The sequence below is a fragment of the Pelobates fuscus genome, chromosome 4 (assembly GCF_036172605.1).
Source record: "Pelobates fuscus isolate aPelFus1 chromosome 4, aPelFus1.pri, whole genome shotgun sequence".
In the NCBI taxonomy this organism is placed as follows: Eukaryota; Metazoa; Chordata; class Amphibia; order Anura; family Pelobatidae; genus Pelobates; species Pelobates fuscus.
This window is the reverse complement of record NC_086320.1, coordinates 369,111,694-369,131,280: the sequence shown is the minus strand read 5'-3', so window position 1 is coordinate 369,131,280 and position 19,587 is coordinate 369,111,694. Positions and strand designations below refer to the sequence as shown.

Below are 19,587 nucleotides of genomic sequence, written 5' to 3'. Positions count from 1 at the left end.
ATTTTGTCCCCCTCCCCCTGTCAGTTTATTTTGTCCCCCCTCCCCCTGTCAGTTTATTTTGTCCCCTCCCTCCCCCTGTCAGTTTCTTTCTTCCCCTCCCTCCCCTGTCAGTTTCTTTCTTCCCCTCCCTCCCCCTGTCAGTTTCTTTCTTCCCCTCCCTCCCCTCTGTCAGTTTCTTTCTCCCCCTCCCTCTCTGTTTCTTTCTCCCCCCCTCCCTCCCTGTTTCTTTCTCCCCCTCCCTCCCTGTTTCTTTCTCCCCCTCCCTCTCTGTTTCTTTCTCCCCCTCCCTCCCTGTTTCTTTCTCCCCCCCCTCCCTCCCTGTTTCTTTCTCCCCCTCCCTCCCTGTTTCTTTCTCCCCCTCCCTCCTTGTTTCTTTCTCCCCCCTCCCTCCCTGTTTCTTTCTCCCCCCTCCCTCCCTGTTTCTTTCCCCCCCCTCCCTCCCTGTTTCTTTCTCCCCCCCCTCCCTCCCTGTTTCTTTCTCCCCCCTCCCTCCCTGTTTCTTTCTCCCCCCCCTCCCTGTTTCTTTCTCCCCCCCTCCCTTCCTGTTTCTTTCTCCCCCCCTCCCTCCCTGTTTCTTTCTCCCCCTCCCTCCTTGTTTCTTTCTCCCCCCTCCCTCCCTGTTTCTTTCTCCCCCCTCCCTCCCTGTTTCTTTCCCCCCCCTCCCTCCCTGTTTCTTTCTCCCCCCCCTCCCTCCCTGTTTCTTTCTCCCCCCTCCCTCCCTGTTTCTTTCTCCCCCCTCCCTGTTTCTTTCTCCCCCCCTCCCTCCCTGTTTCTTTCTCCCCCCCTCCCTCCCTGTTTCTTTCTCCCCCCCTCCCTCCGTTTCTTTCTCCCCCCCCTCCCTCCCTGTTTCTTTCTCCCCCTCCCTCCCTGTTTCTTTCTCCCCCCCTGTTTCTTTCTCCCCCCCTCCCTGTTTCTTTCCCCCCTCCCTGTTTCTTTCTCCCCTCCCTCCCTCCCTCCCTGTTTCTTTCTCCCCTCCCTCCCTCCCTGTTTCTTTCTCCCCTCCCTCCCTCCCTCCCTCCCTCCCTGTTTCTTTATTTCCCCTCCCTCCCTCCCTGTTTCTTTATTTCCCCTCCCTCCCTCCCTGTTTCTTTATTTCCCCTCCCTCCCTGTTTCTTTCTTCCCCCCCCTCCCTCCCTGTTTCTTTCTTCCCCCTCCCTCCCTGTTTCTTTCTTCCCCCCTCCCCTACCTATGATGTAGCATGGCCGAGCTCTGTATGGTCCGCGGTACAGGGAGCTTTTGTTTCCTGTACCCGGCGGACTAACAGGAAGTGCACACTCAGTGTGCACTTCCTGTTAGTCCAGCCGGGTACAGGAGACAGATGCTCCCTGTACCGGCGGACTATACAGCGCTCGGCCACGCTACATTGAGGGAGTGACAGGAGGGAGCTTCCCTCCTGTCAGCTCCTCTCTTCATGCTGCGCCCGGGCGGTGCGCCCTCATGGACGCACCAGCCCGGGCAAAGCTGCAGCCGCCTGAGGCTCTCTACAGAGCGCTCAGGCGGCTGCAGCATCAGGGGGGCCGGCGGAGCTGGGGGGGATTTCCCCATACCTGTCCCCCCCGCATGATTTGCTGGGGGGGATGCGTCCCCCCCATCCCCCCCGGTTCCTACGCCCATGCCACTGTGTCTCATTGTGTCTTCTCAGCCCCTCTAGGTGTCTCTCTCCCAAGCCCTGGTCTGTCTCTTTTGTCCCTTACTATGCCCCACTGTGTCTCATTGTGTCTTCTCAGCCCCTCTAGGTGTCTCTCTCCCAAGCCCTGGTCTGTCTCTTTTGTCCCTTATTATGCCCCTCTGTGTCTCATTGTGTCTTCTCAGCCCCTCTAGGTGTCTCTCTCCCAAGCCCTGGTCTGTATCTTTTGCCCCTTCCACAGTCCCTCTGGGAAGTGTTAATTTTGGCAGCAAATTTAGCTTTAGTCATAGTCTTTTGACTAAAAAGTCATTTTAGTTTAAGTTATATTTTAGTCATCTGAATTGTTTTAGTTTTAGTCTAGTTTCAGTCGTTTAAATCTAAAAAAAATTAGTCAACAAAATCAACAGTGGTTAAAACCTTGTTTAATTGGGGATCTTGTGTCAACATAGGCCAGTCTTTCCATGGATGGTTTTACTTCCATCCATGGAATCATAGGTTGCAATACACATGCTCACCTTATCAGGATTATTTTCGGATATCTTGTGTTCATTGATCAAGGTATCACTCATGGTCAGTTAGTAGTGCTGTTCTGTAAGCCTTTTTGATGCCAGGGTTGGGACACCCCTTCTCTTTTAAATAAATGGGTAATGCCTTAGCCTTGATCAACAAGTCCTCCTCCAAAGAGCAGTCCAGTCTAAGATATTGTCCAGTTGGTATGGCCCATCCACAGCAAAAGTATGTGTTGACTTCCCCATCTTAAGAGACTCTTAGTTGATGTTTGTTTTAGGTATATCTAGACAATTTAGGGAGGGATTCCCCACCTCAGCTGTGAAACTGACATTAAGATCATTTTGATCCAGAATTTGTGCAAATGGTTGAAATGTGTCTGCAGTGTTTGTCCACGTTGTGAGTTTTCTTCTACACTTTGGCTTTAATTCTGGTTTCCTTTAGTGACTGTGTAGCTTTTAGTGTCAAACAGACAGTGATTATGGGAGTTGTAGTGCTAAAACAATGTGCTAGCCAGTCCCTTGCACTGCAGCTACTGTGAATTACATCTCCTATGAGGCCCCCTAGAGGTCCCCCCTTGCAGTAGATAAACCCACTAGCTGATCATTCTATACTGAGAACGCCTTTTCAGGAAGTTTGTCTCCCTTGATCCTTAGCTATGGAATGCGCGTTTCTAGACGGTTTGGCCCATGGAGGATTCCGTAGCTGTGAGAAGCGCATGCGGAAGTGCGTGCTAACAATCAGCAGTTGGTGCCAGTCACTGCCAGCAGCTGGTACTGAGTGTCAGCGGGACCTCACTCACTGAGTGTCACAGGGAGCCGGGAGGGCACAGACCGTGAGATGGGGAATGACTAACAGCCCTCCAAACCTGCCAGGAGGAACCATCACACAGCAAGGCGAGCAGGGAGCATCACACAGCAAGGTGAGCAGGGGCCATCACACAGCAAGGTGAGCAGGGACCATCACACAGCAAGGTGAGCAGGGACCATCACACAGCAAGGTGAGCAGGGAGCATCACACAGCAAGGTGAGCAGGGAGCATCACACAGCAAGGTGAGCAGGGACCATCACACAGCAAGGTGAGCATCACACAGCAAGGTGAGCAGGGAGCATCACACAGCAAGGTGAGCAGGGAGCATCACACAGCAAGGTGAGCAGGGAGCATCACACAGCAAGGTGAGCAGGGAGCATCACACAGCAAGGTGAGCAGGGAGCATCACACAGCAAGGTGAGCAGGGAGCATCACACAGCAAGGTGAGCAGGGACCATCACACAGCAAGGTGAGCAGATACCATCACACAGCAAGGTGAGCAGGGGCCATCACACAGCAAGGTGAGCAGGGAGCATCACACAGCAAGGTGAGCAGGGACCATCACACAGCAAGGTGAGCAGGGAGCATCACACAGCAAGGTGAGCAGGGAGCATCACACAGCAAGGTGAGCAGGGAGCATCACACAGCAAGGTGAGCAGGGACCATCACACAGCAAGGTGAGCATCACACAGCAAGGTGAGCAGGGAGCATCACACAGCAAGGTGAGCAGGGAGCATCACACAGCAAGGTGAGCAGGGAGCATCACACAGCAAGGTGAGCAGGGAGCATCACACAGCAAGGTGAGCAGGGAGCATCACACAGCAAGGTGAGCAGGGACCATCACACAGCAAGGTGAGCAGATACCATCACACAGCAAGGTGAGCAGATACCATCACACAGCAAGGTGAGCAGATACCATCACACAGCAAGGTGAGCAGATACCATCACACAGCAAGGTGAGCAGATACCATCACACAGCAAGGTGAGCAGATACCATCACACAGCAAGGTGAGCAGATACCATCACACAGCAAGGTGAGCAGATACCATCACACAGCAAGGTGAGCAGATACCATCACACAGCAAGGTGAGCAGATACCATCACACAGCAAGGTGAGCAGATACCATCACACTGCAAGGTGAGCAGATACCATCACACAGCTAGGTGAGCAGATACCATCACACAGCAAGGTGAGCAGATACCATCACACAGCAAGGTGAGCATCACACAGCAAGGTGAGCATCACACAGCAAGGTGAGCATCACACAGCAAGGTGAGCATCACACAGCAAGGTGAGCATCACACAGCAAGGTGAGCATCACACAGCAAGGTGAGCATCACACAGCAAGGTGAGCATCACACAGCAAGGTGAGCATCACACAGCAAGGTGAGCATCACACAGCAAGGTGAGCATCACACAGCAAGGTGAGCATCACACAGCAAGGTGAGCATCACCCAGCAAGGTGAGCATCACCCATCACACAGCAAGGTGAGCAGATACCATCACACAGCAAGGTGAGCAGATACCATCACACAGCAAGGTGAGCAGATACCATCACACAGCAAGGTGAGCAGATACCATCACACAGCAAGGTGAGCAGATACCATCACACAGCAAGGTGAGCATCACACAGCAAGGTGAGCATCACACAGCAAGGTGAGCATCACACAGCAAGGTGAGCATCACACAGCAAGGTGAGCATCACACAGCAAGGTGAGCATCACACAGCAAGGTGAGCATCACACAGCAAGGTGAGCATCACACAGCAAGGTGAGCATCACACAGCAAGGTGAGCATCACACAGCAAGGTGAGCATCACACAGCAAGGTGAGCATCACACAGCAAGGTGAGCATCACACAGCAAGGTGAGCATCACACAGCAAGGTGAGCATCACACAGCAAGGTGAGCAGATACCATCACACAGCAAGGTGAGCAGATACCATCACACAGCAAGGTGAGCAGATACCATCACACAGCAAGGTGAGCAGGGACCATCACACAGCAAGGTGAGCAGGGGCCATCACACAGCAAGGTGAGCAGGGGCCATCACACAGCAAGGTGAGCAGGGGCCATCACACAGCAAGGTGAGCAGGGGCCATCACACAGCAAGGTGAGCAGGGGCCATCACACAGCAAGGTGAGCAGGGGCCATCACACAGCAAGGTGAGCAGGGGCCATCACACAGCAAGGTGAGCAGGGGCCATCACACAGCAAGGTGAGCAGGGGCCATCACACAGCAAGGTGAGCAGGGGCCATCACACAGCAAGGTGAGCAGGGGCCATCACACAGCAAGGTGAGCAGGGGCCATCACACAGCAAGGTGAGCAGGGGCCATCACACAGCAAGGTGAGCAGGGGCCATCACACAGCAAGGTGAGCAGGGGCCATCACACAGCAAGGTGAGCAGGGGCCATCACACAGCAAGGTGAGCAGGGGCCATCACACAGCAAGGTGAGCAGGGGCCATCACACAGCAAGGTGAGCAGGGGCCATCACACAGCAAGGTGAGCAGGGGCCATCACACAGCAAGGTGAGCAGGGGCCATCACACAGCAAGGTGAGCAGGGGCCATCACACAGCAAGGTGAGCAGGGGCCATCACACAGCAAGGTGAGCAGGGGCCATCACACAGCAAGGTGAGCAGGGGCCATCACACAGCAAGGTGAGCAGGGGCCATCACACAGCAAGGTGAGCAGGGGCCATCACACAGCAAGGTGAGCAGGGGCCATCACACAGCAAGGTGAGCAGGGGCCATCACACAGCAAGGTGAGCAGGGAGCATCACACAGCAAGGTGAGCAGGGAGCATCACACAGCAAGGTGAGCATCACACAGCAAGGTGAGCAGGGACCATCACACAGCAAGGTGAGTGTAGCGGAGAGGTAGTATAATCCACAAGGTCTCCGCTGGTAGACAGGAAAAACAGGCAATAATCCAAGTAGGCAGGTACAGCATACAATAATCCAGGTAGCGTTATGTAATCCTTCCCTCCCAAGAACTAGACGACACATAGGCTGGGAGTCAACTGAGGTCTTTATTCACAGTTCCAGTATTTATGCAAGTCCCCATGCAAGGGGTTTCCATACTGACATAACAGGGGCATTCTCCACATTTCTCCCATCAGGCACTGCTGGACGATCGGGAAACTCCCACTAAAATATACAGTTAAGTGGATTATCCCTCCGTGCAGCAGAACCGACAATTTACATTAAAACCCATAACTTTGGCAATATTCGTTACATTTAGACGTATGGACATTCGGTAGATAGCTGGGTCTGAGCGCACATTTCGTGAAAGTACCGCTCAGATCCCAGCTTAAATAACCGAACGCCGCATGAAATACACATTACATTTATGTTCGCTTCAAACTACCGATTGAGCTTAGGGGACCACATTACCGAAGAACCGGGGCTCCCGAACGGCTTGGAAGTCCAGCGGTATTCGTGCCATCAAGTAGCCGATTTTAGTTGCAGGCGCTCAACGACCAAATACCGCTGGACGAACAAAGGATCCAAAATGGCCGACCGCCGCGTGGTCGGTAGTCGAACGACGGCCACCTTGAATACTCTTAAATACCGATTGCAACATTGTTGCAATCCTTAATGAGGGCCACACGACCTCCTGTGTGTGGTCTCCCTTTGGTACTTTGGTTGTTTCACGAACAGTGATGAAATTCACCGTTCGTGAAACGATTTGCAGGGGGATGGCGGCTTTTCTTGCCGCCAGCATACGAATACTATTACTTGTGTGAACCACATTTAAAAAGTACACACAGCAAGGCGAGCAGGGGCCATCACACAGCAACGCGAGCAGGGGCCATCACACAGCAACGCGAGCAGGGGCCATCACACAGCAACGCGAGCAGGGGCCATCACACAGCAACGCGAGCAGGGGCCATCACACAGCAACGCGAGCAGGGGCCATCACACAGCAACGCGAGCAGGGGCCATCACACAGCAACGCGAGCAGGGGCCATCACACAGCAACGCGAGCAGGGGCCATCACACAGCAACGCGAGCAGGGGCCATCACACAGCAACGCGAGCAGGGGCCATCACACAGCAACGCGAGCAGGGGCCATCACACAGCAACGCGAGCAGGGGCCATCAGACAGCAAGGCGAGCATCAGACAGCAAGGCGAGCATCAGACAGCAAGGCGAGCATCAGACAGCAAGGCGAGCATCAGACAGCAAGGCGAGCATCAGACAGCAAGGCGAGCATCAGACAGCAAGGCGAGCATCAGACAGCAAGGCGAGCATCAGACAGCAAGGCGAGCATCAGACAGCAAGGCGAGCAATAGACAGCAAGGCGAGCATCAGACAGCAAGGCGAGCATCAGACAGCAAGGCGAGCATCAGACAGCAAGGCGAGCATCAGACAGCAAGGCGAGCATCAGACAGCAAGGCGAGCATCACACAGCAAGGCGAGCATCACACAGCAAGGCGAGCATCACACAGCAAGGCGAGCATCACACAGCAAGGCGAGCATCACACAGCAAGGCGAGCATCACACAGCAAGGCGAGCATCACACAGCAAGGCGAGCATCACACAGCAAGGCGAGCATCACACAGCAAGGCGAGCATCACACAGCAAGGCGAGCGGGGGCCATCACACAGCAAGGCGAGCGGGGGCCATCACACAGCAAGGCGAGCGGGGGCCATCACACAGCAAGGCGAGCGGGGGCCATCACACAGCAAGGCGAGAGGGGGCCATCACACAGCAAGGCGAGCGGGGGCCATCACACAGCAAGGCGAGAGGGGGCCATCACACAGCAAGGCGAGCGGGGACCAGGGATAAACACAGCACTGTCAACAATCTCACTGAACTACAACTCCCTGCATGCTCTCACTACAACTCCCAGCATGCTCCCACTGATCTCACTGAACTCCCAGCACTGTCAACAATCAGCAATCCCACTTTTCCCAGCATGCTCCCACTGAACTACAACTCCCAGCATGCTCTCACTGAACTACAACTCCCACATGCTCCCACTGAACCCCAACTCAGTACTGTCAGCAGTCCCACTGTTCTCACTGAACTACAGCTCCCAGTACTGTCAGCAAGCCCACTGCTCTCACCGGACTACAACTCCCGGCATGCTTCCACTGCTCACTGAACTACAACTCCCAGCTCTGTCAGTAATCCCACTGCTCTCACTGAACTACAATTATGCATTTCACTGTCCGTTATCATATATTAATTTCACCTGTTTATCTCCCTTTTTTTTTTTTTATTCTGTTGTTTTCTACCCAAATCCAGCAAAGCTACTTAAAATGTATATTTCTAAACCAGCAGCTTGCCACTATGATCGTTGGTAGTGATACCGGAGAAACTGACGGAAGCCAAGCACAGAGAGATGGACACAGGTTTCTTCAGGAAGGAAGAGATTCTTTATTGGATCACCGATCGGGACTCAGAGGGACTAGCGTCACCAAAATACAGCAAAGTCTGAGTACTGAATACATAGAGTACATTCCTTATATAGCACTGTAGCTCCTCCCACAATTAACTACACCCACACATACCCTTAACCTATTTAATAAATAGAGTCTAAACTCATCCATCCGGTCTAACCACGTGGCTCATCTGATACAAAGGAGAGGGACGCGTAATTCCAGTTCTTACATTCCTGCACCTGGTCAGTACAGTGATAACAGTATCTTAGCTACGTGTAATTAACTAACTGATACTACAAACACATATACATACATATGCCTTGTGGCAATCTTAGCCTGCTAAACTTGTATTTTACTGGAATTACATCACATTCCCCCCTTTGATGCCTCTGATATTTCACAATTACTTGAGGCATCACTTAACCTTGGTTTGCATATACCTCAGGTTACCATGAACCAGACCAGACTTATCTTATGATGTGAATCTTTTAACACTCATCTTCCTGCATTGGTTCTCCTTGATCTAGAGCCTTATACTTATATATCGCCATTATCTGTGCAGCAGCCTTCCTCTCTGCTATACTTCCTATCAGGCTTTGCACAGACCTAACTACTAAGGGTATAAGACACGGTAGGAGTAGACACAACAGTAAAATCAGTAGGACTCCACCTACCACTGCCTTAAGCCCTCCAAACCACTCATACCAGCTACCAAACCAACCACTTGGATCGTACCCTTTCCATACCTGAGTAGGCACATGCACTAGTTTAACCATATGGCTAGTAAGCTCAGCTATTGCTTGCCCTTCGTCATCTATTTGAAGACAGCAATTGCTCAGGTTAAACTTCCCACATACACCTCCCTCTACTGCCAAAAGGTAATCCAAGGCTAATCTATTTTGGTACACTGCTGTCCTCATCCTGGTATTATGCTTCGCTAGAAGATTGAGTGCTTGTGAGGTCTCATTAGTAATAATCTCAACCACCGCCTGTAATCTTATAATACGGTTGAGCATATAAATTGGGGTTCTATAACCAAAGGTACCATCTTCTGCCCACGTGGCTGGCCCATAATAATCTATGATACGCTGGGGAGGCCATTCATTATCTTCCCAGGTACCTATCTCTAGGGTCCCCTTTTCTTCCTATGATTCACATCATACACTTTAACACCTAAAGTCTCACCTGTTTCAATCGGTAACAAGAAGAAGGATGGTTTGAGCATACCCAACACACATGCCCCTTCCCAGTCCTGTGGCAACTCCGAATAGGCTTTCTTACCACAGATCCAGTACAAATTTGCTGGGGCTCTCCAGGTAGATGTGATGGATAAATCAAACCACACATCCTTTAAACTGGCATATCTAGCAAACGGGTTAGATGGTTCTGAGACATTTGAAGCCGACCACCAAGTTGTATTTTTAGTATCATCATCATAAGCTTTTTGCCCTAGACAAGTTAATTCTCCTACAGAAGTATTATACATTATTCCTTTCCTTGCTATGCAAACATAACCTATGATGGAGGTCTTTAATCTCCACTCAGATTTACCTCTAACACTCAAATGATAATCGGCTTGTGTAGATATTAGTTGGTCAACTGCCTCAGAACCGGACATTACCTCCTTTGCTTCCCAAGGCCATTGGTCTCCCATGTTAGTACCTCCACACACATAGCAGTTGGTAACATTAAGACTACCGGCAATACTTTCAGCTAGGTCAATGAACAGGTTTTTAGCGTTATGGGGGATCTTATTATCTATACTCATCTCTTCATAAAAGGAATGGTATACTTGATGAGTCTGGGAGGATACCGTATCAGTCTCTATTCCTATAAACAATAATGTCCCAGGATCTAAACCCGTCCCGTATATCTGAAACCCAAATAAATTTCCATACTTATCTAGGAACTTGTCGGGGTTATTAATAAGTATATGGACTGGGTTGCATTCCATAGACTTACAATAAGGGCTAGTCGGCAACTTAGTCACTATCATGTCTTTATCTACTGTCTGTCCCCAAGTCGCCCACCCCACACAAGACCAATATGGACAAAAGTTATAGTCTTTATTTGGGCATCTAGGACTCACATATTTATTTTTACTACTGGGACAAATATATTTATCATTAGACCCATACGTCCTCTCCCATCTAAGATCCCCACATACATTCCACGGTTTTCTACCACTTGATATCGCCTTACATGCATCAAATAGCAGAACACCCGAAGAATGTACGGATTCTAACACCGTCTTATTAATTAGGGTCCCCTGAGGATCTCCATTCCTGAGAGTCAACCAAATTGTACGAGGTTGATACTCTGGACTGAAGCACTTAGGTTCTCCTACTCCTAAATGGCACACACTATAGTCTATATTTAGGTATCTACATCTTGATACCTCTCCTTTACATTCGTATTGTGAATGCCAAATTAGGGTTTGGGAAATATGGTTACCTGTTCTCGTAGTCTTAATGCATACCTCACAGCTAGGAGTGTCGGTACCTCTACCTTCCTGAATATAAAAACACATATAAATAAACACAATCAAAAGCACATCTTTCGCCGTCATCCTCAGTCTTCGTCCGTGCGATGGAACCTCAGCTTCCAGGATGTGAGGGCTGCAGGGAATGGAGTTCTGCTCGTCTTCACAGGTGTCCCTTCGAGACTTTCCTGGCTTATACACTATGTGTTGGTAAGCGGACAGGCTTTATTATGGCCTTCTCACTCACACCTGTAACAATAAAATTTGTAATCCACAATAATTCCTCGTTACTCCGACTGAGTAGTGCGTTTCAACCGGATCTTGCAGGGATTCTCTGGATCTGCTGTAATTTGCCAAGAATCGACTGCTGCTGGTTTAACCCTGGAGTGATGTATCCACGGAGTTACTTCGGCTACTTTTATCGCTGTAGGGGTAGACAAAAGAACAACATAAGGACCTCTCCACTTGGGCCCTAACGGTACATTATTCCACTCTTTAATCCACACTTGGTCTCCTGGATGATAACTATGAACAGGGGGATAAATATTCACAGGTAATCTATCTTGTACCCATTTCTGTACCTCCTCCATAGTCTTACCCAACTCTACAACCTGCTGCCGGGTAATTCCTTCTCCCAACTGACTCAAGTCCCCCCTTAAGTTACCAAGTACGGGAGGTGGTCGCCCATACATGATTTCAAAAGGAGAGAGGCCCATCCTTCTGGTAGGGGTACTGCGGATTCGCAATAAAGCCATGGGTAAGAGAACGTTCCACTTAAGTTGGGTTTCCTGACACATTTTAGCCAACTGGTTCTTTATAGTTCTATTCATTCTCTCTACCTTACCAGAACTCTGGGGTCTATATGCAGTATGAAGCCTCCACTTTATACCAAGCATATGAGTCAGTTGTTGTAGGCACTGATGAACAAAAGCTGGACCATTGTCCGATCCTATAGAACAGGGTAGTCCATATCGGGGTATTATTTCTCGTAGCAGGAATCTTACAACTTCTCCTGCTTTCTCTGTACGAGTAGGACATGCTTCTACCCAGCCTGAATAGGTGCACACAATTACCAACAGGTAACGATGTCCGCCCGATTTAGGCATTACTGTAAAGTCTATTTGTAGATCGGACATGGGGAGTCCCCCCATAAACTGGACTCCTGGTGGCTTTACTGGTCCTTGTCTTGCATTATTCTTAGCACACGTTACACATCTGCGTACAATGGCCTGAGTCAAGTTGGACAATCTTGGTATGTAGAAATGTTTCCTGAGAGATTCTTCAGTACTGTCTCTCCCAGAATGTGTCCCGTTGTGATAATTTTGGACAATTTCTACCGCTAGTGATGCTGGTATGACTATTCTTCCATCTTCTAGCTGATACCACTTGTTCTCCAAATACTTTCCCGGTTCAGTCTTTAACCACTCCTCTTCTTGAGCTGTATAAACTGGAGTCCATTGGGACAGTGGAGTTGGTATAAGAGCAGCTATATGCCCCACATACTCCTGTCTTCCTGATTCAGCAGCACGCTTAGCTGCACTATCTGCCATCCGATTTCCCTTGGTTACATCACCATCTCCTCTCAGATGCGCTCGACAATGTATGATACCGACTTCTTTCGGCTCCCACACTGCTTCCAATAGTTGTAGGATTTCAGCTGCGTACTTGATTTCTTTGCCTTCTGAATTCAGTAGTCCTCTTTCTTTATACAAAGCTCCGTGGGCATGAGTGGTTAAAAACGCATACTTAGAGTCCGTATAGATATTTACTCTTAAACCTTCAGCCAATTGTAACGCTCGTGTTAGTGCTATTAATTCTGCCTTTTGTGCTGATGTTCCTTTCGCCAGTGGCCGAGCTTCTATCACCTTGTCTATTGTTGTCACTGCATATCCTGCATAGCGGATCCCTTCTTTCACATAACTACTGCCGTCGGTGTAATATTGAACATCGGGGTTCTGGATGGGAAAATCACGAAGATCTGGTCTACTTGAAAATACTTCATCCATTACTTCCAAACAATCATGTTGACTTTCAGTAGGTTGCGGCAAAAGGGTAGCTGGATTTAAGGTGTTTACAGTCTCTAAATGCACTCTTGGGTTTTCACACAACATTGCTTGATACTTGGTCATACGGCTGTTACTAAACCAATGATTTCCTTTGTAATCCAACAACGTCTGTACTGCATGTGGGACTCGTACATAAAGTTCTTGACCCAGAGTGAGTTTATCGGCTTCAGCTACTAGCAGGGCGGCTGCAGCTACGGCTCTTAGACAAGGTGGAAGTCCGCTGGCCACTGCATCCAGTTGCTTAGACATGTAGGCAACAGGTCTTTGCCATGATCCCAAGTACTGTGTCAATACTCCCACAGCCATTCTTCTTTGCTCGTGTACATATAAGTAGAATGGTCGTGTGTGATCAGGTAGACCTAATGCTGGGGCACTCATCAAAGCCTTCTTCACATCTTCAAATGCCGTTTGCTGTTCTTGGGTCCATAAGAAGGGGTCATGCTCTGTACCTTTGATGGCTGCGTACAGAGGTTTTGCCAGTATCGCATAGCTGGGAATCCATATCCTACAGAAGCCTGCTGCCCCCAAGAATTCTCGCACTTGTCTTCTATTCTTGGGTATTGGTATTTGGCAGACAGCTTCTTTTCTCTCTGGCCCCATAATCCTTTGACCTTCAGAGATATGGAATCCCAGATACTTGACAGTTGGCAAACACAACTGAGCCTTCTTCCTGGACACCTTGTATCCTGCCTTCCAGAGAATATGTAGTAGATCGTGCGTTGCTTGCTGACATTTTTCTTTTGTAACTGCTGCTATCAACAAGTCATCTACATATTGTAACAATACACATTCTCCTGGGATAGACTCGAAATCCAGTAGATCTTGACTTAGAGCTGAACCAAATAGGGTAGGTGAATTTTTAAACCCTTGGGGCAGTCTTGTCCAAGTCATTTGGCGTTTTGAGCCCGTTACAGCGTTCTCCCATTGGAAAGCGAAAATACATTGGCTTTCTGCGGCAATTCGGAGGCAAAAGAAGGCATCTTTGAGATCTAAGACTGTGAAGTAAGTAGCCCCGCCCGGAATTAAAGCAAGCAGGTTATATGGATTGGGTACAACTGGATGTATGCTAACAACCGCATCATTGACTGCTCTTAAGTCCTGTACAGGTCGATACTCATCTGTACCGGGCTTTTGAACAGGCAGCAATGGGGTGTTCCAGGGGGAAGTACAGAATTTTAGGATACCATACCGTATGAACTTATCCAGATAGGATTGGATGTTCTTCTTAGCCTTCTGTGGGATGTGGTATTGTCTTAGGCTTACTGGATAAACCCCAAGTTTTAGTTCAATTTTTATAGGTGGAATATTGCGGGCCAGTCCTGGTGGGTTGTTCTCTGCCCAAACTCCTGGTATGTTAAACAATGTCTCATCACTCCTAGGGTTTTGGCTAGTCAACACTGTATAAAGTCGCCACTCTTCTTCCTTTGGTACGGATAAAGTCATAATACCTGAAGGTCCATTAAACTTTAAGGATGTTGTTCCATTTGGTAGGAACGTAATCTGCGCTTGTAATTTTGATAGCATATCACGTCCCAGCAATTGGACTGGACATTCAGGCATATAAAGGAATTGGTGTTTTACTACGTGGCCTCCCAATGTACAGAGTCGACTTTTAAGAACCGGTTTTTCAGCACTTCTTCCAGTTGCTCCTATCACAGTAATAGTCCTTCCAGATGGAGGAGCAACTAGATTAGTCACCACTGAATGTTCAGCACCAGTGTCGATCATGAACGCACTCCTTTTCCCCCCTATTGATACATCGACCATAGGCTCCGCTCGACCAAGGGGGATGGAGCCCGGTCGGTATCAATAGTCCTCCATGACAGTGTCAGCCAATCCTACAAAGTCCCTACCTTCTCTATCGCGGGACCTTTGCGCTGCTGGAATATACCTGTCTTCCCTAACACTTCCTCTGTTCCCATTACTCCCTCTATAACCATTACTCCCTCCGGGGCCTCCTCTACCTCTCGCTCTACCTCTAAAGTTTCCGTAGCCTGCCCTGGGTTGGTCTCTCTCGTACTGCTCTCTTTGCGGACATTCGTTCCTCCAATGCCCTTCTTCCTTGCAATACGCGCATTGATCCCTACTCAAAGGCTCCCTACTCCATCTATTATTGCCTCTATCTGGGCCCCGTTTATCTACGCCTGCGATCGCTACCGCTAGCATATCAGCCTTTTTACGCATCTTGCGCTCTTCCTCTTTCTTACTTTCTGTATCCCTGTTCATATAGACCTTATTTGCTACCTCCATTAGTTGGGTGATGGACATACCTGCAAACCCTTCTAACTTTTGTAGCTTGCGCTTAATATCTCCGTATGCTTGGCTGACAAAGGCGGAGTTAACCATTCGGGAATTGTCTGCGTCTTCCGGATTAAAGGGGGTATACAAGCGGTATGCCTCCAATAATCGGTCATAAAAGACACTGGGCGCTTCATCGCTTTTCTGGATCACCTCAACTGTCTTCGACATGTTAATGGCTTTCTTTCCTCCGGCTTTCATGCCAGCAATTATAGCGTCTCTATAGGCTCTGAGTTGAACCATATCAGCACCATTTACGTTCCAATCGGGATCGGTGTTGGGATAGTGTGTCGCGGCCCATGCTGCTGGATTGGCTTGGTTCAAAGCACGGGCTCTATCCTCTAATGCTTTAATGGCTGCTTGATTTATTCTTGTCCTTTCCTCATTGTTAAATAAAGTCATTAGTAACTGCTGGCAATCAGCCCATGTCAGATTATGCGTCTGTACTATTGAGGTGAACAGATCAGTCATAGCTTGTGGTTTCTCAGTATACGAGGAATTATGGGTCTTCCAGTTTAAAAGATCGGTTGTGGTAAATGGGACATATACGAAGACTGGGTCAGCGTGTGCCATTTGACCTGCGGCATCGATATAAGCTGACCCGGGATTCAGACGAAGAGGCATCTGATAGTGCTTTAATTGTTGGGCACCAGTCAACTGTCGGGTTTGGATGGGGCTACGTAGAGAGGCGTCAGTCATGGGTTCCGGTCGGGGAGAGATAGGGTATGGGGATGTGGGAGGTCGGTTTTGGGAAAAGGTCGTAAATAAAACACTTCGGGTCGAGCTAGATGAAGCTTGACCGGAAGTCTGAAGTGGCGCCAAATCAGGATATTCGTTTCTAATGGGGGTGGATTCTGGTTCCGGAAGGGGAGATTTAGTACGAGGGGGGGTGGATCCTGTACTGGAGGAAGAAGCGGAAGTGGATGAGGGTAATGAGGGGAGGGGTGCAGGACTTCCTGCGTTTGCGTCACTTCTTCTTAACGGAAAGTAAGGGGGCGGCAAAGGGATCTCGGACTCAGGGGGCGTGTCCAAAATGGGCCTAACACCAGTCCTAGTGGACGAGCAAGTCCTAGCTACCATGAGGCGACACTGCTCCTCGTGGCATGTCTGGAGCCATTTTGGCGAGTCATTTACGGCCTGTCTCCAACAGTCAATATAAGGAAACTGGCCGTAAAGTTCAGGCCTACCCGATACAGCCACGTGTAAGCGCTGTACCAGAGTTGGATCCAAACTGCCACGTGGCGGCCATGCCGCAACCAAAGTAGGCCACTCCCTAGTACACAAAGTGACCAAACGTACAGGAGACATCTTTACCCCAAAATCACAAACTTTGAATCCCTTTTTAAAATTCTTAACCATACATCCTAAGGGATCCGGAATCGTTGACTGCGACGCACCCATACTTAACAATGGAACGTCGTCGACAACGAATACTATACACGCGTACTATTCAACAGTCACACCCGTTTCCTCTGGCAACAGCACCACGTGGTACGGTTACCAAGTGAAACGTACACAATAACAATAAACACTCAGGGAATTCCCGTACACACACAGCTGTTACACCAGTCACTATATAATCAATATTATGCCCTTTGGCGTAACTATACAGTCACCCACGCTATAATTCTCTATATACGAATTACCCGTCTATAACACACCCCAGTAACATCGTCTTTTACAAATAGCGGTTACAGTACGGTTAGCATAGGTCAAAGCACAAGTTAAGGTCACAATACAATTATTAGTGGTTATGGTGTTAAACATGCAATGGACGACAATGATTAGTACTTATTATATAATGTCAGTAAATATACAGGGTTATGGTACCGTGCACTATAATACAGCAACACACTATTAACACTCTCGCTAGACGGCTGAGCTCGCGCTATCTAACAAGATATACACTTTACTAAAACAATCGTTAACACATTTACAATTCCCAACTAAACTATTGGCCAGTACCTTGAATGGACTACCTAAAACTATATACACCCGTTTTGGTTAGCCACACTGCCCAATCACCACATATATAGCGAGCTAGAGAACCGAATTTACACAGGCGCCTCTTAGTCGCACTATCAAAAGTCTAGTGGGTTCCAAATTTACACGCCTTCCCACTTAGCCCAGATAGGATGAGAACTAGCGAACCGAATTTACACAGGCGCCGCTTAGTCTCCCGGTCCCTCCGACCTAGCGAACGTAATATACACCCTAGAACGCTAGTCTAGACAAGACACCGGTGTCCGGCTAGGGCTATTTACACCAGGACCCCGCCTGACTAACCAAATCAAACGGTCTGACTAAAGAGCGTTCGATCGAGCGGTGCGCCTTCGCTCCTTCCCTCCGACAGAGGGGGCAGATACACAGATTCAAAACCCCTTTGGGCCTACCGCACAATCGGTATACCCCTAGTGGGTCCTGCCGTCTAAAACAGCAGTTGTCTTACCTCCTCGTTCCTGAACCTGAGTTCACACTCATCGACGGGGACACCCCAGCACTTCTCACGTAGAGGCCGATGATCTCCTGGACAACAGACCAGTGGCGCCGAGACGAAGGGAGGTCCACGCAGAAGTTCAGGGGTGCAGCCGTAGAGAACGTGGGCAAAGATAGACCGTCTCACGCCTCTGCCTCTCAGCTACCGTTGAACGATGAGCTTCCCGGCCAATGCACCAAATGATACCGGAGAAACTGACGGAAGCCAAGCACAGAGAGATGGACACAGGTTTCTTCAGGAAGGAAGAGATTCTTTATTGGATCACCGATCGGGACTCAGAGGGACTAGCGTCACCAAAATACAGCAAAGTCTGAGTACTGAATACATAGAGTACATTCCTTATATAGCACTGTAGCTCCTCCCACAATTAACTACACCCACACATACCCTTAACCTATTTAATAAATAGAGTCTAAACTCATCCATCCGGTCTAACCACGTGGCTCATCTGATACAAAGGAGAGGGACGCGTAATTCCAGTTCTTACATTCCTGCACCTGGTCAGTACAGTGATAACAGTATCTTAGCTACGTGTAATTAACTAACTGATACTACAAACACATATACATACATATGCCTTGTGGCAATCTTAGCCTGCTAAACTTGTATTTTACTGGAATTACATCACATTAGGACTTGCATTTGGAATATTATTGGCCTTGTTTGGGTTGGAGTAATTATCCTGCTCTTTTTACGATACTTAACCCTTATTTTTTTTTTTTTTTTTTATTAAACAAAACTTTATTTTCAATGACAAAAATACTATTCTTAAAGGTGTGCGAGGGGCACGAGCAAGGAGAGCTTGAATATTACAGCTCCCTCACTGCCGCCTCCGCCAATCAGATTGACAAATACCCAGGTGCCAGGGAAAAATGCCTAGTTGCCATGGCGACCCGGTATCTGGGTTTTGTCAAGCTCTGCCCTAAAGTATCAGCATTTAGCCAGATACCTTTGGTTCTGTCACTGGTCCTTCAGATATTGCTTGAATGTTTATACATGTGAAAGTAGTTATGGTGTTAACCTGTGGCGTTCAAGTTGTTGTAAGTTACCTCTCCCTTTATGCTCTGGCAGCGGATGGAGATGCAAAGCATGGCACAGTCTTGTGACCTAATTAATTTTGGATTTGTGTGTATTCTTTTTTAATGGATATTAACATATCTTTTAATTACAAGCAAATCTACACCGGAGGTTGCACGTTTAAATTTGACGTGACCGTGTTAATGCGTATCCCCGTGATATATGGCAGGGTACCATACTTGGCTGAAACACTGTCTGATTCTTCTGATTTGCGCCCCTATTGAATGAATGAACTTCAAATCTTATACTAAAGTAGCAGAACTGGAAACATTCTCCAACTGTCCAATTTATCCAAAGCAACTCTTTTGACCTAAAATTTGCAATTCTTGTCTTGATTCAACTCGATTCTTTGTTTAGAAAGTAAATCCCATCTCCAACAGATGGGACGTAAAAAGTAAGCCGTAATGTGTTCTTAATTACACTCCAAAGACTATCGGGGTTATTCACTAAATTGAGAATTGTCAGTAATTTAAAGTAAATTTCAAATTGAAAGAGTTACTCCAAGCGTTCTAATAGCCTGATGTAGTGCTTATGATGCCAGGAGTACTCTGGTCCAATTCCCCTGTACTGGCGTAAACTATTTAGAAATGGTTCCTCCCCTTACCGACGTCCCGGAGAGGCTCCGATGCTCTCTGGTGGTCCAGACAGACTGATAACACCCCAATAACGCTGCCGGAGGTGGAGTTAAACGTCATATGTACTGCTGTACGTACAAGCCCCAGTTTTAATTCATCTTTTGTATATCATAAATGTGTCAAAATCCCCTCATTACTGGAGACCTGGGCTGTTTTTGTATTACTGACTGTTTAAAAAAACAAAAATAAACTAATGAGCA

At 48.5% G+C, this 19,587-nt stretch overlaps 1 protein-coding gene across 2 annotated transcripts in view; it reads left to right on the top strand.

Moving 5' to 3' along the window:
* The first annotated feature begins 2,829 nt into the window (after positions 1-2,829).
* NUB1 (negative regulator of ubiquitin like proteins 1) overlaps positions 2,830-19,587 on the top strand; it is a 52,745-nt gene continuing 35,987 nt past the window's right edge. Inside the window, exon 1 of one of the 2 annotated variants that reach the window (XM_063452701.1) lies at positions 2,830-3,056. The gene's annotated coding sequence lies outside the window, so the exon portion shown is untranslated. Of the gene's footprint in view, positions 3,057-5,735; positions 5,759-19,587 lie in introns of those variants that run through there. The other variant, XM_063452702.1, reaches the window with a different exon arrangement.